The sequence below is a fragment of the Schistocerca nitens genome, chromosome 6, assembly GCF_023898315.1.
Source record: "Schistocerca nitens isolate TAMUIC-IGC-003100 chromosome 6, iqSchNite1.1, whole genome shotgun sequence".
Lineage (NCBI taxonomy): Eukaryota > Metazoa > Arthropoda > Insecta > Orthoptera > Acrididae > Schistocerca > Schistocerca nitens.
Window position 1 is genome coordinate 435,672,066 of NC_064619.1, and position 25,746 is coordinate 435,697,811.

Genomic DNA, 25,746 nt, shown 5'->3' on the forward strand with positions numbered 1-25,746 from the left:
TGAATAGATAAAAGTATTTTAACGAAAATTGTTTCAACAACGGAAAAATGAAAATTATTCGACGAGAAAAAAATGTTCGTTGTTATTTGGCACTTAGCAAGAAAGAAGATTCGTAGGATAAAACAAAAAGGTGCTATTTACTGCGTTCTACAAATTGTCCAATGTTTTTGCGAGTACATATTTTCTGGAGCAAATACATGCATACTTTCTGTAACGTTTGGAAGACACTGCTCCTGTACTTTCAGTTCTCAGGAATGTAAACACCCATGACCTCTGACAAGGACTTCCACTTTCAGTTCTCCTTGTGCGATTAATAAACTCTATTGATATCATTGCTTGTTCCTAAGTTTTATTACTATATTTCAATTTTTTCGTAAGAAGGGTAGTCCCTCGTAACCTCACTTTCACTACTGACATGCCAGACTGCACAGCAGACAGCTGTCGCAGCACCGGTAATTTTAGCCCTGACGTGCAATGGAAAAAGACCACTCAAAGCAGAGAAGGTTAACATAAGTACAGGAATAAAGCGCCAGGGGCGCTGCGGTCGATCGTGTAAAAGGGGTTCCACACAAGAGAGAATTGTAACTTGACTCCCACAGTCATTACCTGTGTCCGTTCTCCCAACACTGCTAAGGAAAACAGATATTCTCACATACTTCAAAGATTGCGTAGCGATATGTAACAGACCAGTTATGTTACACCCGAACCGAAGCTTAATAAAAAGTAATTTCCAACTGAAACAGCTGCATCGGCGTTGCTTCGAAATCAAGACGTCCAGTGATTCAACATTGCTGAATCGCCGAACGAAGCTCGCGACAGCTGGTCGTATTTTCGGCGGCCTGCCGTTCAGTCTCGTTCGGTGGCCGGCGACCGCGCAGAGAACCAGTTTCCCGAGTCGCCGCGGGTGTTTATCGTAATTCCGGGGAGCCGCGTAGCGGGCGGCCGGCGCCCGAATGTATGCGGCGCGCGCCGCGACGGTAATTAGAGGTGTCCCGCAATTATAATGCATTAGGCGGCGGCCCGCTATAATCTGGCGGGCTTTTAACACTGCTTCGACAACAGTTTGTCGGTCAATTACTGCGGCGCGGCGGAGCAGCAGGTGACGTGACGTCACAGGGCGCCACCTGCCGGCACCCCGCTGGCGCCACCCTCGCTGACACAGAGCGAGTACACAGGCGAAAGGGTGCTGGCGCTAGTTGACGGAGGGTGGCTGCTTGCGGGCTGGCTCTACTGCGCATGCGCGAGACTGCATAGGGCCCACACACCAACGACGGACCGCAGCTACCTGTCGTCAGATTGGGCGACCTGTAGGTCGATCCCATGCGTGTGGCCAAATCGCATATCCCAGCGGTCGATCACTGATCACTTACCATTCGCAAGCAACCTGATAAACTGCTTGCGACCGATTGATCATGTGAGGTAATATGACCGCCTAGCTTCGATTCGCTTATTTGGTTACTAGCTGACAAACTTCGCACTACCTGTCTCCATTTTGCCAGTTTTCTGTTAGAAACGAAAAAAAATGAACTTTGTAGAGCGAAAACACCTTTGACATTGTAAAACAGTTGTACAAATGTGCGTAATATACAAATGTATCAATAGATAGATATTCAGCAATCACAGACCCTGCAGACCAAGCGCTGCTTCCACAAACTGCCTCCATTCCTTCCTGTTTGTGCCCGGTTCCTCCAGGTGTCTTCAATTCCCAGGGCTGCAAGGTCCTTCGCCAGGTCGTCCATCCAGCGCTGCCTTGGTCATCCAATGGGGCGTTTGGTGTTTGGTTTCCTCGCTAGTGCCATTTTCGCCTGTCTTCCATCTGGCATACGGGCTACGTGGCCCACCCATTGTATTCTTTTGCTCTTTATATTCTGTAGGATAGTTGGTTGTCGCATCAGAAGGTAGATTTCCTCGTTTTTCCTCCTCCTCCATTCTCCGTTATCTAATACTGGTCCCCGTATCTTCCTCATTACTCTGCTTTAAAATTTTAATAGTTTTTCCCTTTCTCGCCTAGTCATGCTCCATGTTTCTGAACCGTACATTACTGCTGGGCATATCACTGTGTTGTAGATTTTCATCTTAGTGTTCACTGAGATCGATTTAGAACCAAGCGTCTCTCTGAGGTAATGCATGCATTTCGTTCCCACTGCTATTCTTTCCTTGATGTCCATTTTTATGTTGTTGTCCGTGGTAAACCAAGATACCAAGTATTTGAACTGGTCTACTCTCTTGAACCTGTTTCCATCTATTTCAAGAAATTCTACCTGCTCTTGTCTTCTTGCTAATTGCATGAACTCTGTTTTGTCTCGATTCACTTTGAGCCCTACCTTCTATGCATTATTGTCCATTTTCTGGTACATTTCTTTCAACTCGTGCTCTGATTCACTTAATAGTACTATGTCATCTGCATATGCGAAACAATTGAAGTTGTCGTCCATCTCTATTCCAGCCCACTCCTGTCGCCTGCATTCTTTTATTACTTTCTCTAAGATGACACTGAACAGAACACATGAGAGAGCATCCCCTTGTCTGAGGCCTGTCTCAATCTCGAATGTTTCTGATGTGGCTCCTCGGAAACGTACTGCTGCCTTTGACCCTTCCATACAAGCTTGCACCATTCTCACTAGCTTCTCAGGGATTCTGAAGTCCTGCATTGCATTGTATAGGTTATTCCTGTGGATGCTGTCATGTGCACGTTGAAAATCGACGAACAGGCTGTAGATATCTTTATCATATTCCCAATGTTTTTCAAACAATTGTCTTAGTGTGAAAATGTGATCTATTTTCGATCGGTTTGGTCGAAAGTCAGCTTGGTACTCCTGTGTATTGTTCTCTATGAATGGTTGTAATTTTCTGAGGATAATACAAATGTATCAATGCAGTATCCAAATTAAGAAACATAGTATGCAAAACACAAATCCTCTGTAATGTTTATTAAACTCAGAACTTGGTTATAAACAATATTTCTAGTACGCTGGGCATAGCTGCTTCGCTTGTCCACAACGCGATTTTGTGAACATCTCTCTATAGACGGCTATTGTTTACGCCCACAGCCGTTTGCGCTTCGCAGCTGAAAGCTGTTAAAGGCGCTGACAGGCCTAAGGGATATCCGTAAGTTGACTCCTGTAGGAGTGTCTTTGCAGTAAAGAATAAATGCTTTAAAACGTTATTCACAATGTGGCATTTTTTAACGCATCTCAGAGTTTGTAATGTTATATTTTCCGAATTATGTGCGGAACTATGATGTACTCTTGTAGATGTATTTAGCAGCATATGTGGATAATGTGTGCTGAGTTTGTTCCGAACAGAATTAGTAGACAGAAGTACTAAGTTTAAACGTCGCGTATGATGTGGCAGTTTTCCACGCATCTCAATGTTTAACACGCCATATCTCCTGTACTATGATAGGCAAGCGGTTCTTACCCACCAGTGATTGTTATCTGACGTTAAGGAATGTGTCTACCACGTTTGGTGGAAATCGCTCCAGTGGTTTAGGCGGAGATGTGGAACATATACACATTATAATAACATGTATGGTTAAGCATGGTTGTGTAGTTTTGTTTCATTTTACTATGACCATGTGCATTAAGGACTTTGCGTTGGAATTTATAGTTACTGAAGGAAGTGTTAGTCGCGATGTGCTGAGATGAAGTCGGCGATTTTCAGTCACTTATAAAAGAGGTAGATGCGTTATTAAAATGTTAAACTTCTAAACAAATTGCGGTACTGTTAAGCGAGCATTATAATATAAATGACGTACCTAGTTTAAGTTCATATGCAATTCGTATAATATGTACCACTTTCATAAACTTTAAAAAATCATTCGGAGTTTGTAAGTAGGCTGTTTATGTTTTCTTATTGGCAACGTTACGTAGCGCTCTGTATGAAAATCACTGGCTGTTCTGTGTGCAGTCTGTGGCTAGTTTGCATTGTTGTCTGCCATTGTAGTGTTGGGCAGCGGCAGCTGGATGTTAATAGCGCGTAGCGTTGCGCAGTTGGAGGTGAGCCGCCAGCAGTGGTGGATGTGGGGAGAGAGATGGCGGAGTTTGGAAATTTGTAAGATATACAATGATCTGTTATGTATATTATGAGTTTTCAACATTATTAAGGTAAATACATTGTTTGTTCTCTATTAAAATCTTTCACTTGCTAACTATGCCTATCAGTAGTTAGTGCCTTCAGTAGTTTGAATCTTTTATTTAGCTGCCAGTAGTGGCGCTCGCTGTATTGCAGTAGTTCGAGTAACCAAGATTTTTGTGAGGTAAGTGATTTGTGAAAGGTATAGTTTAATGTTAGTCAAGGCCATTCTTTTGTAGGGAATTTTGAAAGTCAGATTGCGTTGCGCTAAAAATATTGTGTTTCAGCTTAAGCACAGTCTTGTACAATTGTTCAAAGGGGACGTTTCAAGTTCTCTCTCTCTCTCTCTCTCTCTCTCTCTCTCTCTCTCTACCTCCCTCCGTCCCTCCCTCTCTCTCTGTGTATGTATATGTCAGGCCCTGATGGCACCAATCTTGCCAAGCTACAGGGTCACAATTATTGAATTATACGAAATAAAATCGTAATAACTTCTGAAATGTTTGCTTTAGGACGTTCAAACTGCACATTTGACCACGAGGCATGATGGGAATTAGCATATGTATGTATGGTTTGGTTTAGCGACGAAGTCCACTTTCATTTGGATACGTTCGTTAATAGGCCAAATTGGGGCATTTGGGGAACTGAGAATCCACATTTCGCTGTCGAGAAGTCTCTTCACCTCAACGGATAACGTTGTGGTGTGCAATGTCCAGTCACGTTATAATCGGTGCGATAATCCTTGATGACATGGTGACTACCAAACGGTCGTGAAGGTTTCGGAAGGTGATTTCATCCCCATTACCCAAAGTGACCCTGATTTCGACTAGATGTGGTTCATGCAAAATGGAGCTCGACCCCATCGAAGCAGAAGAGTGCATTCTGCTAAGGCCTTGTCAAAGAGCGCGGAGGAGGCGACAGAGGTACAGGTCACTCTCTTGTCCTTGGAGTGAGAATCTGCTTGTAAAGGGGTAAGAATCACCAATGATCAACGGCAAGAGGAGGCTGAAGGCAATGGAAACTACTGCATTAAAGACACATAAGATGTCTCCACAGGATATGTTGCCTGTAATTGTGGTGATCTCTCCACTGGCAAAAGATCCCGGAATAGTCACCATTCGGATCTCCGGGAGGGGACTGGCAAGGAGGACGTGACCACCAAAAAAAGATAGAATAACCAAGCTTGAACGTGGTAGGGAAGCTAGAAAATCTGAAAATGGAAATGCAAAGGCTCAGTCTGGATATCATGGGAGTCACTGAAGTGAATCGGAAAGAAGACAAGGATTTCTGGTCAGAGGAGTACAGGGTAATATCAAGAGCAGCAGAATATCGTATGACGAGAGTAGTATTCGTTATAAATAGGAAGGTTGGGCAGAGAGTGAGTTACTGTGAATGTTACTGTGTTCTCATCACAATCGATAGCAAACCAACACCAACAACCTTAGTTCAGGTATACTTACCGACATCACAAGCCGTAGACGAAGAGAGGAGAAAGTAAATGAGATATTGAACGGATAGTTCAGTATGTAAAGGGAGATTAAAATCTAATAGTCTTGGGAGACTGGAACAGGGTTGTTAGGGGAAGGCGAAGAAGAAAGGTTTACTGGAGAATATAGGCTTGGTGTTAGGAATCAGAGAGGAGAAAGACTAACTGAATTCTGAAACAAATTTCAGATAGTGACAGCGAATACTCTGTTCAAAAATCACAAGAGGAGTAGGTACACTTGGAAGAGAGCGGGAGATACGGGAAGATTTCAGTTACATTACGTCATGGTCAGGCAGAGATTCCGAAACCGATATTACAGGAGTAGATATACACTCACATCATAATGCAGTAGTGCTGAAGAGTAGGCTGAATTTAACGAGATTAGTCAGGAAGACTAACGAATGAAGAGACACGTTTGAATTTCTCTAAGGGAGTAAGAAATAGCTTAGTAGGCAATACAGTTGAAGAGCAATGGACATCTCTAAAAAGGGCAATCACGGAAGTTGGAAAGAAAAATATAGGTACAAAGGACATAACTGGGAAGAAACCAAGGGTAACAAAAGAAATACTTCAGTTGATGAATGAAAGAAAGAAGTAAAAAAATGTTTAGGGAAATTCAGGAAAAGTAAAAGTCACTGGGGAATGAAATAAATAGGTAGTGCAGGGAAGCTAGGATGATATGGCTGCAAGAAAAATGTGAAGAAATCTAGAAAGGAATGATTGTCAGAAGGACTGACTCAGCATGTAGGAGAGTCAAAACATCCTCCTGTGAAATTGAAAGCAAGGGTCGGAACAGTAGGAGTGAAAGAGAATTCCACTGTGAAATGCTGAGGTTAGAGCAGATATGTGGAAAGACTACATTGAAGGGTGGTGTGAGAGGGACGATTTTTCTGACGCGATAGAAGAAGAAACAGGAGTTGATAGGGAAGAGATAGGGGATCCGGATCAAATAAATCAGAAGAAATTGATAACATTCCATCAGAATTTCTAACACCGCTGGGAGAAGTCGCAACAAAATGCCTATTCACGTTGGTATGCAGAATGTACGAGTCTGTCGACATACCATATGATTTTCGGAAAAATTACATCCACACCTTTCCGAACACTGCGAAAGCTGACAAGTGCGAGAATAACCGCAGTACCAGCTTAACGCCTCATGCATCAAAGTTACTTTCAAGAATAATATACAGAACAATGGAAAAGAAAACTGAGCGTGTTTTAGATGACGACCAGTTTGGCATTAGGAAGGGAAAGGCACCAGAGAGGCTATTCCGACGTTGCGGGTGAAAATAGAAGCAAGACTAAAGAAAGATAAAGGCACGTTCATAGCATTTGTTGACCTGGAAAAAGCGTTCGACAATGTAAAATGGTGCAAGATGTTCGAAATTATAAGAACTTTAAGTACGCTATAGGGAGAGACGAGTTATATACGACATGTGCAGGAGCCAAGAGGGCGTAATAAGAATGGACGACCAAGAACGAAGTGCTCGCATTAAAAAGGGTGTGTGGCAGGGATGTAATCTTTCGTACCTATCGTTCAACCTGTACACCGAAGAATCAGTGACGCCAATAAAAGTTTCAGGAGTGGAATTAAAATTGAAGATGAAAGGACATCTATGATACGATTCGCTGATGACATTGCTATCCTAAGTGAAGAAGAATTACAGGATCTGCTGAATGGAATGAACAGTTTAATGAGTACAGAATATGGACTGAGAGTAAATCGAAGAAAGAAGAAAGTAATGAGAAGTAGCAGAAATGAGAACAGGGAGAAACTTAACATCCGGATTGATGGTCACGAAGTAGATGAGGTTAAGGAATTCTGCTATCTAGGCAGCTAAACAACCAATGACGGACGGAGCAAGGAGACATCAAAAACAGACTAGCATAGGCAAAAAGGGCATTCCCGGCCAAGAGAAGTCTACTAGTATCAAACATAGGTCTTAATTTGAGGAAGAAATTTCTGAGAATATACGTTTGGAAATTTTTTTTTGTTTGGTGGTAAGTTCCTATGGGACCAAGCTCCTGAGGTTATCGGTCCCCAGGCTTACGCATTATTTAATCTAACTTAAACTAACTACGCTAAGGACAACACACACATCCATGCGCCAGGGAGTACTTTAACTACCGACCGGGGAAGCCGCGCGAACTGTGGCAAGGCGCCCTAGACTGTGCAGCTACCCCGTACGTCCTATACGTTTGGAGCACTGCAGTGTATGGTAGTGAAACATGGACTGTGAGAAAACCGAAACAGAAGGGAATCGAAGCATCTGAGTTGTGGTGCTGGAGACGAATGCAGAAAATTAGGTCGACTGATAAGGTAACGAATGAGGAAGTTCTGCTCAGATTCGAGGAGGACAAGAATATCTGAAAAACTCTGACAAGGAGAAGGGACAGGATGATCGGCCATCTGTTAAGACATCAGTGAGTGACTTTCATGGTACTAGAGGGACCTGTAGAGGGCAAAAACTGTAGAGAAAGACAGAGATCGGAATACGTTGAGCAGGTAATTTAGGACGTAGGTTGCAAGTTCAGTTAGACCGTCAGCGAGAGCGCATCGCTAGCTCCTGCTACTACTAAGGCGAGTACACCGTTTGCTTCTTACATATTTTACAAAAAGCAGCGACTTATTTTCAGTTATCTGTGTAATTACTAGTTTATTTTTGTAATTTCTTGCGTGTTCGAGTGCTTACTAGGTAGAACCTTTTATTTCAATAACAGTGTTTTTGTACTTATTTGCTGCGCTTAGCTTTTAAATAGTTTTTCTGGGAAAACCTAGCGTAGTTTTCGCGTCTCGTATTTCAGTGAGTGTTTCTTGATTATCAGAGTAGCTCATCAGAAGATTATCTTGGGAATTTGTCACCGTATAGAGTAGGGTAAACATAGTCATGTGTAGGGACTGTGGTTGTTGTGAGCGGACGCAAGGAGAATTGGCCACTCTTCGGGGACAGGTGGAGGCTTTGTCTGTTAGGCTCATCGAGCTCGAGGCGCAGGCGTCGGCTCGTAGTGGCGTTGGGGCAACTGTGGTGAGACCTATGCCTACTTCGGTGGCCTTGGAATCACATGGAACCCCTGATGTCGCTGCGTCTTCCGGCAGTGAGCATCTTACCGGTCAGCCATCACTCCAGGGTGAATGGCGGACAGTGGTGGGCTCGCGCGTGCCTGGCCGAAAGGCGAAGGTGGGATCTGGCCGCGTGGCGGCTGCCTTACCCCTTTCCAACAGGTACGGGGTGCTTCCTAGTGGTGATGACATCGTTTCCGAGCCACCACAGGATGCCTCGCCTGTTGGGCCAGTGGCCGATTCTCCGGCAAGGTCCCGACAGTCACAGAGGGCGGGCCTATTAGTTATAGGGAGCTCCAACGTTAGGCGGGTTATGGAGCCCCTCAGGAAAATAGCGGGTAGGTCGGGGAAGAATGCCAGTGTGCACTCGGTGTGCTTGCCGGGGGGTCTCGTCCGTAATGTGGAGGAGGCCCTTCCGGCAGCTATTGAACGCACTGGGTGTGACCGGCTGCAGATAGTAGCACATGTCGGAACGAATGACGCCTGCCGCTTGGGTTCTGAGGCCATCCTTGGTTCCTTCCGGCGGCTGGCTGATTTGGTGAAGACAACCAGCATCACACGCGGAGTGCAAGCTGAGCTTAATATCTGCAGCATAGTGCCCAGAGTCGATCGCGGTCCTCTGGTTTGGAGCCGTGTGGAGGGTCTAAACCAGAGGCTCAGACGACTCTGCGACTATAATGGTTGCAAATTCATCGACCTCCGTTATTGGGTGGAGAACTGTAGGGCCCCCCTAGACAGGTCAGGCGTGCACTACACACCGGAAGCAGCTACTAGGGTAGCAGAGTACGTGTGGCGTGCACACGGGGGTTTTTTAGGTTAGAGGGACCCCCCCTTGGGCGAAACGATAAAATACCTGACGGCTTACCAGAGAGAACATTATCATCGTTGATAAAGAACGTCCGTCCTCAGAGACCAAAAACAGGAAAAGTTAACGTAATATTGGTAAACTGCAGGAGTATCCAGGGCAAGGTTCCTGAATTAGTATCTCTTATTGAAGGAAATAGTGCGCATATAGTATTAGGAACGGAAAGTTGGTTAAAACCGGAAGTGAACAGTAACGAAATCCTAGACACAGAATGGAATATATACCGCAAGGATAGGATAAACGCCAATGGTGGAGGAGTATTTATAGCAGTAAAGAATTCAATAATATCCAGTGAAGTTATTAGCGAATGCGAATGTGAAATAATCTGGGTTAAGTTAAGTATCAAAGGTGGGTCAGATATGATAGTCGGATGCTTCTATAGGCCACCTGCATCAGCAACCGTAGTAGTTGAGCGCCTCAGAGAGAACCTGCAGAACGTCGTGAAGAAGTTTCGTGATCATACTATTGTAATAGGGGGAGACTTCAATCTACCAGGTATAGAATGGGATAGTCACACAATCAGAACTGGAGCCAGGGACAGAGACTCTTGTGACATTATCCTGACTGCCTTGTCCGAGAATTACTTCGAGCAGATAGTTAGAGAACCAACTCGTGAAGCTAACGTTTTAGACCTCATAGCAACAAATAGACCGGAACTTTTCGACTCCGTGAATGTAGAAGAGGGTATCAGTGATCATAAGTCAGTGGTTGCATCAATGACTACAAGTGTAATAAGAAATGCCAAGAAAGGAAGGAAAATCTATTTGCTTAACAAGAGTGATAGGGCACAAATCGCAGAATATCTGAGTGACCACCATCAAACGTTCATTTCTGAGGAAGAGGATGTGGAACAAAAATGGAAAAAATTCAGAAACATCGTCCAGTACGCCTTAGATAAGTTCGTACCGACTAAGGTCCAAAGCGAGGGGAAAGATCCACCGTGGTATAACAATCATGTACGAAAGGTACTACGGAAACAAAGAAAGCTTCACCATAGGTTTAAGAGTAGTCGAATCATAGCTGATAAGGAAAAGCTGAACGAAGCGAAAAAGAGCGTAAAGAGAGCAATGAGAGAAGCATTCAACGAATTCGAACATAAAACATTGGCAAACAATCTAAACAAGAACCCTAAAAAGTTTTGGTCATATGTAAAATCGGTAAGCGGATCTAAATCCCCTATTCAGTCACTCGTTGACCACGATGGCACCGAAACAGAGGACGACCGAAGAAAGGCAGAAATACTGAATTCAGTGTTCCGAAACTGTTTCACTGCGGAAAATCGTAACACGGTCCCTGACTTCAGCCGTCGCACGGACGCCAAAATGGAAAATATTGAAATAAACGATATCGGAATTGAAAAACAACTGCTATCACTTAGTAGCGGAAAAGCATCCGGACCAGACGAGATACCCTTAAGATTCTACAGTGATTATGCTAAAGAACTTGCCCCCTTTCTATCAGCAATTTATCGTAGATCTCTGGAAGAACGTAAAGTACCTAGCGACTGGAAGAAAGCACAGGTCGTTCCCATTTTCAAGAAGGGTCATAAATCAGATGCGAATAATTATAGGCCTATTTCACTTACGTCAATCTGTTGTAGAATAATGGAACATGTTTTGTGTTCTCGTATTATGACGTTCTTAGATAATACAAATCTCCTTCATCATAACCAACATGGATTCCGCAAACAGAGATCATGTGAAACCCAGCTCGCCCTATTTGCCCAAGAAATTCACAGTGCCGTAGACACTGGCGAGCAGATTGATGCCGTATTCCTGGACTTCAGGAAGGCATTTGATACGGTTCCGCACTTACGTTTAGTGAAAAAAATACGTGCTTACGGAATATCGGACCAGGTTTGTGATTGGATTCAGGATTTCCTAGAAGAAAGAACACAACATGTCATTCTTAACGGTTCAAAATCTGCAGATGTAGAGGTAATTTCGGGAGTACCGCAAGGAAGCGTGATAGGACCTTTATTGTTTACAATATACATAAATGACTTAGTTGACAACATCGGTAGCTCCGTGAGGCTATTTGCAGATGACACGGTTGTCTACAAGAAAGTAGCAACATCAGAAGACTCGTACGTACTCCAGGAAGACCTGCAGAGGATTAATGAATGGTGCGACAGCTGGCAGCTTTCCCTAAACGTAGATAAATGTAATATAATGCGCATACATAGGGGCAGAAATCCATTCCAGTACGATTATGCCATAGGTGGTAAATCATTGGAAGCGGTAACGACCGTAAAATACTTAGGAGTTACTATCCGGAGCGATCTGAAGTGGAATGATCACATAAAACAAATAGTGGGAAAAGCAGGCGCCAGGTTGAGATTCATAGGAAGAATTCTAAGAAAATGTGACTCATCGACGAAAGAAGTAGCTTACAAAACGCTTGTTCGTCCGATTCTTGAGTATTGCTCATCAGTATGGGACCCTTACCAGGTTGGATTAATAGAAGAGATAGACATGATCCAGCGAAAAGCAGCGCGATTCGTCATGGGGACATTTAGTCAGCGCGAGAGCGTTACGGAGATGCTGAACAAGCTCCAGTGGCGGACACTTCAAGAAAGGCGTTACGCAATACGGAGAGGTTTATTATCGAAATTACGAGAGAGCACATTCCGGGAAGAGATGGGCAACATATTACTACCGCCCACATATATCTCGCGTAATGATCACAACGAAAAGATCCGAGAAATTAGAGCAAATACGGAGACTTACAAGCAGTCGTTCTTCCCACGCACAATTCGTGAATGGAACAGGGAAGGGGGGATCAGATAGTGGTACAATAAGTACCCTCCGCCACACACCGTAAGGTGGCTCGCGGAGTATAGATGTAGATGTAGATGTAGATGCTACTCTGAGGTGAAGATTTATTTACACGCAAGGCTACCCGACCGGGTAGTACACTACGATCTATCTCTGATCTTAAGAGCGTTTTATTTGTGATGAGTTAGAATTTTATGTAATAAGTAATTGATTTCATGAAGCTCATCTCCAGTTTGATTTACCCCCTGAAAGGTACCTAAGAGTAAAATAGAATTTTGTATGGAACAGGAAGAAGGGAAATCTCTCAATGATCATAAATATCATTTTGTATCCCTTTTTATGTAGTGACTATGTCAATGTTGCTTTCCAGTCATCCAGGATTTTCTCAATTTGTTGAATGTTTTGCATGAGCAATGTAATTATTTTCGGCCAGGTAACTTCAGTAGTTCTGCGGCAATTCCATGTTCACCAGATGCTTTGTTACTTTTTTAACGTTTTAATTTGTCTAGCAATTTCCTCTTGATGTTGTGATTTTGAATCTGAATTGATTGTTAGGGCAACATCTGGTACAAATCTAACGCCATTTTAGAAGTTTTTTTTAAAAATATTTGCAAAATTATCTGCAGTTTTCTTTGTTGTGAAGCGCCAGTGCCCACTTTCCTTCTTGAAGCAGAGATTTTAGGGCTGGTTTCCATTTAGCTTTCTTCTAAAAATCTTATAAATAGTCCTGGTTTCTTTTGAAGGTTTTCTTTAATTTCACGTTGACTGCTGTGTTATTGTCTTTTTGTTTATCCAATTAATTTTTAAACTTCTTTTCTAGCCAGGAATGCGTCACACATTTTCTAATTTGCTACAACTCCGTGTTTTCAATTCCCTGTGTCGAGATTTCTTATTTATTCACCATCTTCATTCCACCAACCATGTTTCTTCCGTGTTTATGAAAGTATTTAGATTCGGACAGCTTGTGTTTGAATTGCTCCCAGCTTTGTCGAGTTGATCTGCTGAAAGTAGTGGCTGAATTTTGCTAGTATTAAATTTAGAAATTACTGACATCCTGTAACTGAAGTTTTAGGGCTGATATAGTTTCACTCTTGATAGGTAGTCGTCTATGTCAATAGTTGCTTCTTTGAGTACATGAAAATTTAAAGTGTCAATATGAAATGGATATGAGATTGCCATATAATCAATTTAGAATTAATTTACATTCTTGTTGGGCGTTCGCCATGTTTGGTTTTAGGCTCTTCTGTTAAAATGGCTCAACAAATCCTACACAATTCTACCAGTCGTTTTTTATTCTGATTGGTTTACTTGTGTGCAAGGAAATCACCAAACATTTTCCTGAATTTTATCTCTTTGTCTAACTGGCATTCATATCATCTGCCAGGATTTCCACATGGTTTTGTGGAATTTTAGAGACCGTATTTTCTATCACACCCTATGACTTATTTACATTCCCTGGGTTTCTTTTATTTTCTTGGTTAATCGGCATATGTGTGTTAATTATAGTTACATTTCATTTTCAGATTTGAAGGAAACCGTCACTAATTCATAGTTCACAGGCCTTACTTTATTTATGGAACTGTTAATGTCTTGTGAGACTGCAAATTCAGTGCTCAGATCAGGTGCATTTATGAGGAATCTTCTGTCTGTTTTACTTTTAAACAGTCTATAATGTCCAAAAATCCATGGTGTTCTCAGGTGGGAGTCTTGTTTCTTACATGGCTAAAAGTTTAATTTCTTGTTCTTTAAGTGTTTGTCCTAATTTATAGGGCTTGCTTGCATTTAGAAGTGAGTTGATTATACCACAAAAAGTTTTGATCTTGGGCTTGAGTTGCACAGACAACTCAAATTTCCGGTGGTTTGTGACATAAGGTCTCAGCCTAGTCACCCCAGAATCCGATAGAGTAACGATTTGTTACCCTCTGCGGTAAAATGATCCACTATTCGGAATGTAGAGTTGAGTGTGCAAAAATTCCTCAGTGCTAAAGACTGGAGTGTATAGTATGAGAATCTGAAGTTACTGCCGCACCTTTGATGAATATACGCTGACCTTATTGCCTCTTCATCCAAGTTGGAAGCAAAGCGGATTTTGTCAAATGAAATGCTATTCCACTGGTTCTGACATATTGAGATCCAGTCTTTCCCTGTCACTACCAACAGGGTCTTTACCATGCCCTACCATGTGAACCTTGGCATTTTAACGAAATTGTTACTTCTCCAGCTGCTTCTTCCTCAACACCTGTACGATAAAGCCCCAGTTCTGGTAGTGGTAAAGTGGAGTGAGTCACAGCGCTAACAGCCTGGTATAAATCACAGTGCCAACAACCTGCAACAAATACTCAGCCAGATGAACCGTAGCTTTTTGACGATTGTTACTCCTCCCTATTCTTCTTCCTCAACTCTTGTACGATAGGGCCCCAGCCTTGAAGCTGGTAAAGTGGAGTGAATCGCAACACCAACAAGTAATAATTTTTTCACAATGCGGGGCCACAGTCATAATATATTTCTTTAAAGTTAGCACTTCCATTAGACTGTTGTTTGTTTACAGTGTTACAGTTACACTTACAGAATCGTGATTTCGGTTTCAAAGTGCCATTATCAAGTGTTTTAAGTGTTATAAATTTCCTAAGATGGCATACCCTGTTAGACACATTTCGACTCAGAGACAATGTGTCTAATAGTGTATTTTAATACGACAGTATGCCATATTAGACAATTTATAACACTTAAAACACTTAACAATGGCACTTTGAAGCTGAAATCATGATTGTGCAAGTGTAAATGTAACACTGTAAATAAACAACCGTCTAATGGCGGTACTGACTTTAAAGAAACAATACCAATAGTCTCCCATAAATCACAGAGCCAACAGCCTGGTATAAATACTCTGCTGGTCATTAAAACTACATCGCCATGAACGTGCGCAAACAACGAAATTTTACGTATTTCGTCTGTAGAATATATCAGGAAGAATACATGATTAAATTTATAATTGATTGGGGTGTACAAGGTACTATTTTTAGTTCACAAAACAGCTGCCATTGGCCACAACAATCGCTCTAACCAGGCTCGGCATCGAATCGAACCGATACGGGACTCTCGGCAAACAAAAACCCGATGTTTTCAATGGGTGAGAGATTTGCGGAAAGTGCTATCCAGGTCAACAGTTATGTAACTGGAGTGGATGCCGTCCAGTGAGCGTAAAAGTCTGGTGACGGATCGACTGAAGACAAAAGTGTGAGTAGCCATGGATCCATCCGGGATGACTGCACCACGAGATGATCGGTTTGTTCGATGGGTTGTGATGAACAGACGGATGACAACAGCTGCAATCCAGCAGATGTTAGAAACGGAGTGTCACCACGGACTGCCGGGAATAGATTACTGCAGAGTGGGGTGGGATTCCAAGTTGGAAGACTGAGTTTACTGTCGACGGAGAGCAGAGATTTGAATGATATAGACTCAGACTACAGACCTATTCATTGACGTCGGTTTGCAGTAGGGTTTTGGAGCATATACTGTATTCAAACATTATGAATCACCTCGAAGGGAACGATCTATTGATACGTAATCAGCATGGTTTCAGAAAACATCGTTCTTGTGCAACGCAGCCAGCTCTTTATTCGCACGAAGTAATGGCCGCTATCGACAGGGGATCTCAAGTTGATTCCGTATTTCTAGATTTCCGGAAAGCTTTTGACACCGTTCCTCACAAGCGACTTCTAATCAAGCTGCGGGCCTATGGGGTATCGTCTCAGTTGTGCGACTGGATTCGTGATTTCCTGTAAGGAAGGTCGCAGTTCGTAGTAATAGACGGCAAATCATCGAGTAAAACTGAAGTGATATCAGGTGTTCCCCAGGGAAGCGTCCTGGGACCTCTGCTGTTCCTGATCTATATAAATGACCTGGGTGACAATCTGAGCAGTTCTCTTAGGTAGTTCGCAGATGATTCTGTAATTTACCGTCTAGTAAGGTCATCCGAAGACAAGTATCAGTTGCAAAGCGATTTAGAAAAGATTGCTGTATGGTGTGGCAGGTGGCAGTTGACGCTAAATAACGAAAAGTGTGAGGTGATCCACATGAGTTCCAAGAGAAATCCGTTGGAATTCGATTACTCGATAAATAGTACAATTCTCAAGGCTGTCAATTCAACTAACTACCTGGGTGTTAAAATTACGAACAACTTCAGTTGGAAAGACCACATAGATAATATTGTGGGGAAGGCGAGCTAAAGGTTGCGTTTCATTGGCAGGACACTTAAAAGATGCAATAAGTCCACTAAAGTGACAGCTTACACTACACTCGTTCGTCCTCTGTTAGAATATTGCTGCGCGGTGTGGGATCCTTACCAGGTGGGATTGACGAAGGACATCGAAAGGGTGCAAAAAAGGGCAGCTCGTTTTGTATTATCACGTAGTAGGGGAGAGAGTGTGGCAGATATGATACACGAATTGGGATGGAAGTCATTACAGCAAAGACGTTTTTCGTCGCGGCGAGATCTACTTACGAAATTTCAGTCACCAACTTTCTCTTCCGAATGCGAAAATATTTTGTTGAGCCCAACCTACATAGGTAGGAATGACCATCAAAATAAAATAAGAGGAATCAGAGCTCGAACAGAAAGGTTTAGGTGTTCGTTTTTCCCGCGCGCTGTTCGGGAGTGGAATGGTAGAGAGACAGTATGATTGTGGTTCGACGAACCCTCTGCCAAGCACTTAAATGTGAATTGCAGAGTAGTCATGTAGATGTAGATGTAGAGTCAACCTAGACATTCAGTGGCATTTTGAAGTGGGGCAATGTGTTTGTCGATTTTTAGAAGAGCTGTTGAGTATGATAACAGGAATGATCTGGAAAATTTTTGACGGTAGATGGATTGCTCGCCAGTATTTGGCAATTGAGATTAACCCACTTGAAATACTAGTCATGACAAGGGTGGAAAATGACATACCCCGGCAGGAGAGTGCAAGACCCCTCTGCTCGAATCTATTCCGTAAACACCTTGAGAAATTTACTGATCCTGACTGACCTTCCTGGTTCCCTGTTTCGTAATCCGTAAAGCATGTAAGAGATGTGAAGGGTTGACTTATACTTCCATACCAGCTACCAGCCAGCAATCTGTATGAACTCGAACAGGATGTGTTCCCGGCGCACCCAGAAATTCCTGAAGATCACAGTCGGACGCTGTTTAATAATATGCGACAACGAATACACGAGTTTTCTTACCCTCATGGGTCACACTTCATAATGATGATGTTTTCATTTACGTCAGCGTAGTTGCCTAGTGCCTGTACCCATGTAGTGTCCGATTTACACGTTTGTGATATGTGACTGACTCAGTACACACGTACTGTAAATAGGAAAATTGCATGCACATTCAGGCATTCCATTCTCCGTGAGAGAGAATCCTGGCCGGAGTGACCGAGAGGTTCTAGACGCTACAGTCTGGAACCGCACGACCGCTACGGTCGCAGGTTCGAATCCTGCCTCGGGCATGGATGTGTGTGATGTCCTTAGGTTAGTTAGGTTTAAGTAGTTCTAACTCTAGGGGACTGATGACCTCAGATGTTAAGTTCCATAGTGTTCAGAGCCATTCGAACCATTTGAACCACTGGTGCCCAGGGTGTCCCAAGACACGTCTTCGCTGATCAGCGGGGCTCAACGCGAAGCGGGACTCATCACTGAAGTCAATTCTACTCCAGTCAGTGAGATTCCACACCGAACGTGCTCGTCACCACTGGATTTGGTGTGCAGAGGTCGTTGGCGGTCGGCACACGGGACGACTTAAGCTCAGCCCCCCTCTGAGAGACACCTATTAATGGTCCTTGTGCTCACTGAAGCATCAGTTACATGTCAGTTCGATGATAATGATGAATCCTTGACCATGAGTGACTCCCTGACGGCTGCCCGGTCATCACGTTCTGCCCTCTGTTCGGGTCAATCGCTTCATACATGACGCTGTTTTTGGCCATGGTTCACCCATTCCTGCCAACATCGTCGAATAATGGCATCGCTTGTGTTCAAATGACGAACGATTCCCCCATTATTCCAACTGGTTTCTTTGAACGCAACTACACGTCCTCTCTCAGATTCTGACACCTGCGTATATTGTTCACGCGCCTATATGTGAGGCACAGTTACTGTCTAACTGAATACACGGAATGAAATTCGCAATGACTTTATGCTCTGGTATTGCCATATCCCCACACTGATCCACTGGCCGTCAAAGTTCACAATTATACATTTTCCGACGATACATGTATGAATATCAATTTGTGATTAATTTGCATAGCCCCTTCGAGGTGCGTTGTTGTGTGTATACGACAGTGTTAATTAACAATACTGAGACTATACATGATAAACATTTCGCAGAAAAAACAAGCGACGTAGTTACAGGAGAACAGTGGTAACACATAAAGGCGGTTTTACGTCTTGAGCGGGTTCCCGCATTAAATCCTGTTTTTGATGGGGACGTCCAGCGGAAGTACGTGTGTCAGAAGGCAGCTGCAAGGTGCGGTAGCCCATAAACCTTGTGCTCGTCTGGCTGCCTAGTTGCGGCTTCATCAAATATTGTGATTGTCCGCGTTCTGTGGCGACGAGTGGGCCGTGTTTTTTGTGTACCTCACCCCTGAAGAAGGGTGAGGGCTGTTAACGCGCAGGCTCCCCATTATATAGCCCTCGGCGTACTACAGAGGTAGAGAGGGGGTAACGGTGTGGTCCGCATCCACAGCCCCTGACCCCAACCCCACCCCTTTTCGTTCCACCGCCTGCCCCTCCATTCACCTTTGGAGAAAACAAACAGCCGTCCCGAGAGACGGACACGATAATTACACGCAGAAGGATGCTTCGCTGAGATTAATATGCCCACCGACAGGTGCTGACGTTGGCCATCGATACCTGATATAATACCATGGATCGATGTAGCGAAGCTGATCATGGTCTCTTACAGCCGTCGTCTCGTGTCGTATTTATACAATTAGAGATCTCCTTTCATTAATTTAGGCGGCACTGCAACCAATGATGCATTTCTATAGCTTCTTCAACATGCTAATGATGGCTAATAAGTTGAATTTTGTATATTTATTAATCATTTTAAAGAGTAAGTATTGATTCTCTCTTTGTGTATTTTACCAAAAGTGGCTGCTAATCTCTTGAATATGGATGTTTCAAAACAGACAACCTTTTCATCATCAACGGTGCCAATAGCAAACATCAGTCCCGTTCCATTTCAAGTAATAGGTGTAGTGGACTTCAAAGAAGGCGAACGTCCAGTAAGACCTGTACTGTGCTTACCAGTAGTCCGTATATAAAATAATTTTGGCAGAAATGCCAAGACAAGATTTTAAAAAAATGTGTGCAAGAAGCTGATGTTTCGCGAACTAACTATCGGGTCTAAGAGTGCTTCCTGTACTTACAGTGTTACTTGTCATTTTCCCTGGCACGCCAGGTCAGTTGCTGCACGGAGCCTCCATGAAACTAGCAATGATCTTGGTGGACCAACTGCGCGAAAAAGGGAACGCCTGCTATCCTACTAGATTTGGCCGTGGCCATAATCGCTACCTAATGGTGAAATAAACCATAGCAATCAATGAAAAAGCTTCTCCTTACATCTACAATAAGCCGAATTAATGATCTGAAAGTGAAACAAAAATAAATTAATATGGAATAACACTGTCTCCAGCAGTGGATGTCGCTGGATAACTAATACGAAAATGTCGGTAACTAAACAAATGGCACTACATTGAAGTTTGTAAACAGACAGTGGAGTACAGAAAGGAAACAGAGGACTAAACTAGCAGTTAGAATATTAGGGAAAAGACAGACTCCATCGCTTAGCATCAATAGCTTCGCAAATATCTCTGGCCTTAATTGAATCGGTCGGTGGAGAAAGATAACATAGATTCTTTCGGTGGTGGACAGGGAATTTAGCACTTTTCGTGAGTGTAGCACATTCAAAATTACACACTCAGCACACTTCAGTCCACCTACTTTTCAAAATTCATCTGTAGACCATATCCCAAATGCTCGATTCTCTTCTGTTCCGCTTTTCCCGCAGTCCGTGTTTAACTACGACACAATGCGGTTCTCCAAAAGTACGTTCTCAGAAATTACTTCCTCAAATTAAGGCCTATGTTTGACTCTATTATATTTCTCTTGGTCAGGAATACCCTTTTCGCCAGTGCTAATCTGCATTTTATGTTCTCCTTGCTACGTTCGCCATGGGTTATTTTGCTGCCTGGGTACACGAATGCCTTAACCTCAGTTACTTCGTGGCCATCAATCCTGTTGTTAAGTGCTTACTTTTCTCATTCCTGCTATTTTTCATTTATTTTGCCTTTCTTCGACTTACTCATAGTCGATGTTCTGTACTCATTAGACCATTCATTCCATTCAGTGGATCTTGTAATTCTTTTTCACCTTCACTCAGGATAGCAATGTCATCAGCGTATCGTATCACTGATATCCTTTCACCTTGAATTTTAATCACACTCCCGAATCGTTCTTTTATTCCCATCATTGCTTCTTCGATGTATAGATTGAACAGTAGGGAAGAAAGACTACATCCGTGTCTTACCCACTTTTTAATCGGAGCATTTTGTTCTTTGTCAGCCACCCTCATTTTACATTACCTAGCGTTTTTTCCAGGTCGACAAATCCTATGAACGTGTCTTGATTTGCCTAAGTTTTGCTCCCATTATCAACAGCAATTTCTGAATTGCCTCTCTCGTGCCTTTACCTTTCCTAAATCCAAACTTATCGTCATTTAGCACATCCTTAATTTTTTCCATTCTTCTGTATATTATTCTTGTCAGCAACTTGGATGCATGAGCTGTGAAGCTGACTGTGCGATAATTCTCGCACTTGGCAGCTCTTGCAGTCTTCGGAATTGTGTGGATGATATTTTTCCGAAAGTCAGATGGTATGTCGCCCGACTTCTACATTCTACTCTTCATCGTGAACAGTCGTTTTGCTGTCTCTTCCCTCCCCATGATTTTAGAAATTCGGATGGTATGCTTGTAAGTAGGCCGTTTAGGTTTTTATGTTGGTAACGCCACGTAGCGCTCTGTATGAAAATCACTGACTGTGCTGTGTGCAGTCTGTGGCTGATTTGCATTGTTGGAATATTTGCTATTGTAGTGTTGGGCAGTTGGATGCGAACAGCGCGTAGCGTTGCGCAGGTGGAGGTGAGCCGCCAGCAGTGGTGGATCTGGGAAGAGACATGGCAGAGTTTTGAGAGCGGACGATCTGGACGTGTGTCTGTCAGAAAAACGAAATTTGTAATACTGGATGTAATGAACTGATATATATATATATATATATATATATATATATATATATATATATATATATATATATATATATATATATATATATATATAATGACGTTTGAACGCTATTAAGGTAAATACACTCCTGGAAATGGAAAAAAGAACACATTGACACCAGTGTGTCAGACCCACCATACTTGCTCCGGACACTGCGAGAGTGCTGTACAAGCAATGATCACACGCACGGCACAGCGGACACACCAGGAACCGCGGTGTTGGCCGTCGAATGGCGCTAGCTGCGCAGCATTTGTGCACCGCCGCCGTCAGTGTCAGCCAGTTTGCCGTGGCATACGGAGCTCCATCGCAGTCTTTAACACTGGTAGCATGCCGCGACAGCGTGGACGTGAACCGTATGTGCAGTTGACGGACTTTGAGCGAGGGCGTATAGTGGGCATGCGGGAGGCCGGGTGGACGTACCGCCGAACTGCTCAACACGTGGGGCGTGAGGTCTCCACAGTACATAGATGTTGTCGCCAGTGGTCGGCGGAAGGTGCACGTGCCCGTCGACCTGGGACCGGACCGCAGCGACGCACGGATGCACGCCAAGACCGTAGGATCCTACGCAGTGCCGTAGGGGACCGCACCGCCACTTCCCAGCAAATTAGGGACACTGTTGCTCCTGGGGTATCGGCGAGGACCATTCGCAACCGTCTCCATGAAGCTGGGCTACGGTCCCACACACCGTTAGGCCGTCTTCCGCTCACGCCCCAACATCGTGCAGCCCGCCTCCAGTGGTGTCGCGACAGGCGTGAATGGAGGGACGAATGGAGACGTGTCGTCTTCAGCGATGCGAGTCGCTTCTGCCTTGGTGCCAATGATGGTCGTATGCGTGTTTGGCGCCGTGCAGGTGAGCGCCACAATCAGGACTGCATACGACCGAGGCACACAGGGCCAGCACCCGGCGTCATGGTGTGGGGAGCGATCTCCTACACTGGCCGTACACCACTGGTGATCGTCGAGGGGACACTGAATAGTGCACGGTACATCCAAACCGTCATCGAACCCATCGTTCTACCATTCCTAGACCGGCAAGGGAACTTGCTGTTCCAACAGGACAATGCACGTCCGCATGTATCCCGTGCCACCCAACGTGCTCTAGAAGGTGTAAGTCAACTACCCTGGCCAGCAAGATCTCCGGATCTGTCCCCCATTGAGCATGTTTGGGACTGGATGAAGCGTCGTCTCACGCGGTCTGTACGTCCAGCCCGAACGCTGGTCCAACTGAGGCGACAGGTGGAAATGGCATGGCAAGCCATTCCACAGGACTACATCCAGCATCTCTACGATCGTCTCCATGGGAGAATAGCAGCTTGCATTGCTGCGAAAGGTGGATATACACTGTACTAGTGCCGACGTTGTGCATGCTCTGTTGCCTGTGTCTATGTGCCTGTGGTTCTGTCAGTGTGATCATGTGATGTATCTGACCCCAGGAATGTGTCAATAAAGTTTCCCCTTCCTGGGACAATGAATTCACGGTGTTCTTATTTCAATTTCCAGGAGTGTACATTGTTTGTTCTCTATCAAAATCTTTCATTTGCTAACTATGCCTATCAGTAGTTAGTGCCTTCAGTAGTTAGAATCTTTTATTTAAGTGACAGTATTGGCGCTCGCTGTATTGCAGTAGTTCGAGTAACGAAGATTTTTGTGGGGTAGGTGATTCATGAAAGGTCAGGGCCATTTTTTGGTAGGGATTATCGAAAGTCAAATTGCGCTGCGCTAAAAATATTGTGTGTTAGTTTAGTGTTGATCAAAATAAGTAAAGAGAGAAATGTCTGAGTGCGTTCAATTTTCCTCAGCTGTTTGAAAATCAAATAATATAGAAGTTTATCTATCTGTACTGTCATTCTTAATTTTTCTAAGGGGATGTTTCATGTTATCTATCCCTTGTGCCTCATTTGATTTTAAGTCTTCCAAAGCTCTTTTAGATTTAGATTCTAATATTGGATCCCCTATCTCTTCTAAACAGAATCCTGGTTCTTCTTCTATCACATCTGATAAATCTTCCCCCTCATAGAGGCCTTCAATGTACTCTTTCCACCTATCTGCTCTCTGCTCTGCAATTAGCAGTGGAATTCCCGTCGCACTGTTAATGTTACTATCCTTGCTTTTTGTGTCACCGAACGTTGTTTTGACTTTCCTGTACGCTGAGTCAGTCCTTCCGACAATCATTTCTTTTTCGATATCTTCAGATTTCTTCATGCAGCCATTTCGTCTTAACTTCCCTGCACTTCCTATTTATGTCTTTCCACAGTGGCTTGTATTTCTGTAATCGTGAATTTCCCTGAATACTTTCGTACTTTCTTCTTTCATCGATCAACTGAAGTTTTTTTTCTGTTACCAGTGGTTTCTTCACAGTTATCTTCTTTGTACCTATGTTTTTCTTTGCAGCATCTGTGGTTGCCGTTTAAGCTCTTAAGCTGAAATGCCATCTGAGCTATTCCTAACTGCTGTATCTATAGTCTTAGAGAGCTTCAAGCGTTTGTCAGTCGTTAGTACTTCTATATTCCACTTCTTTGCGTATTGATTCTTCATAACTAATCCCTTACATTTCAGACTACTCTTCATTATTACTTCATTGTGGCCTGAGTGTAGATTGTATGCCTTACAATCCAGTATCTAATTTCGAAATCTCTTGTGATTGTTGAACACAGTATTCGCTTTACTAGCTGAAATTTATTGCAGAACTCAATTGGTCTTTCTTCTTCCTTATGCCAAGCCAATATTCTGCTGTGACGCTATCTTCTATTCCTTCACCTGAAATTTCATTCCAGTCCCCCAAGACTATTAGATTTTCATCTCGCTTTACGTACTGTTTTATATTTTCAATATCCTTATGTACTTTCTCTATCTCTTGATCTTCAACTTGTGACGTTGCATATATACCTGAACTATCGTTGTCGGTGTTGGTTTGCAGTCGATTCTGATAAGCTCAATCCTATCTCTGAACTGCTCACAGTAACACACCTTCCTGCTCATAACGAATCCTATTCCCGTTATATAATTTTCTGCTGCGGTTGATGTTGTCCTATACTGATTTGACCAGAAATGCTTGTCTCCTTCCCATCTCAACCCACTGACCAGTGCTGTATCTAGTTTGAGCCTTTGCATTTCCGTTTTCATATGTTGTGACTTCACTACCATGTTCAAGCTTCTGTCATTCCACACTCCGCCTCGTAGAACGTCATCCTTTCCTTGGTATTCAATCTTTTTCTCATGGTCATCTCCCCATTGGCAGTCTCCTCCCGGAGATCCGAATGGGAGACTATTCCGGAATCTTTTGCCATGGAGAGATCATCATGACACTTTTTCAGTTACAGGCCACATGTCCTGTGGATACACGTTATGTGTCTTTAATGGATGGTTTCCATTGCCTTCTGCATCCTCATGCCGTTGATCATTGCCGATTCTTCCTCCTTTAGAGACAGTTTCCCATAAGAGAGTGCCCCGAACCTCTGTCCGCTCCTCCGTCCTCTTTGACGAGAACGTTGGCAGAATGAGGCTGACTTCTCATGCGGGAAGTCTTCGGCCGCCAATACCGATGATTAATCAAAATTTAGGCTGTGTCTGGTTTAGAATCCGGGATGTCTCTATCTCCCCTTCTTTTTAACCTCATTTTTTGTTCGTTGCACTTGGTCCGGGCGGACGTCCCACGACAAATTCATCGTTGATCCATTCACTCAGTTTTTTTTACAGAGGACACTAACACTCTGACCGAACACGATGAGCTACCAAACCTGCTGACTTTTCCCTGCAGGATCATTTTGCGATATGCTTATGGGATAAAGTGATGTGACGATAAAGGTACAAATGAGTGAATGCAGATTAAAAATCATACTTAATAGGGATGGATATGTAGTCTGTAATGACTAGACTAACAGGAAACACAGCACATCATTTTGTGCCCAGAGGCTAGAGTTATTCTACACTCCTGGAAATTGAAATAAGAACACCGTGAATACATTGTCCCAGGAAGGGGAAACTTTATTGACACATTCCTGGGGTCAGATACATCACATGATCACACTGACAGAACCACAGGCACATAGACACAGGCAACAGAGCATGCACAATGTCGGCACTAGTACAGTGTATATCCACCTTTCGCAGCAATGCAGGCTGCTATTCTCCCATGGAGACGATCGTAGAGATGCTGGATGTAG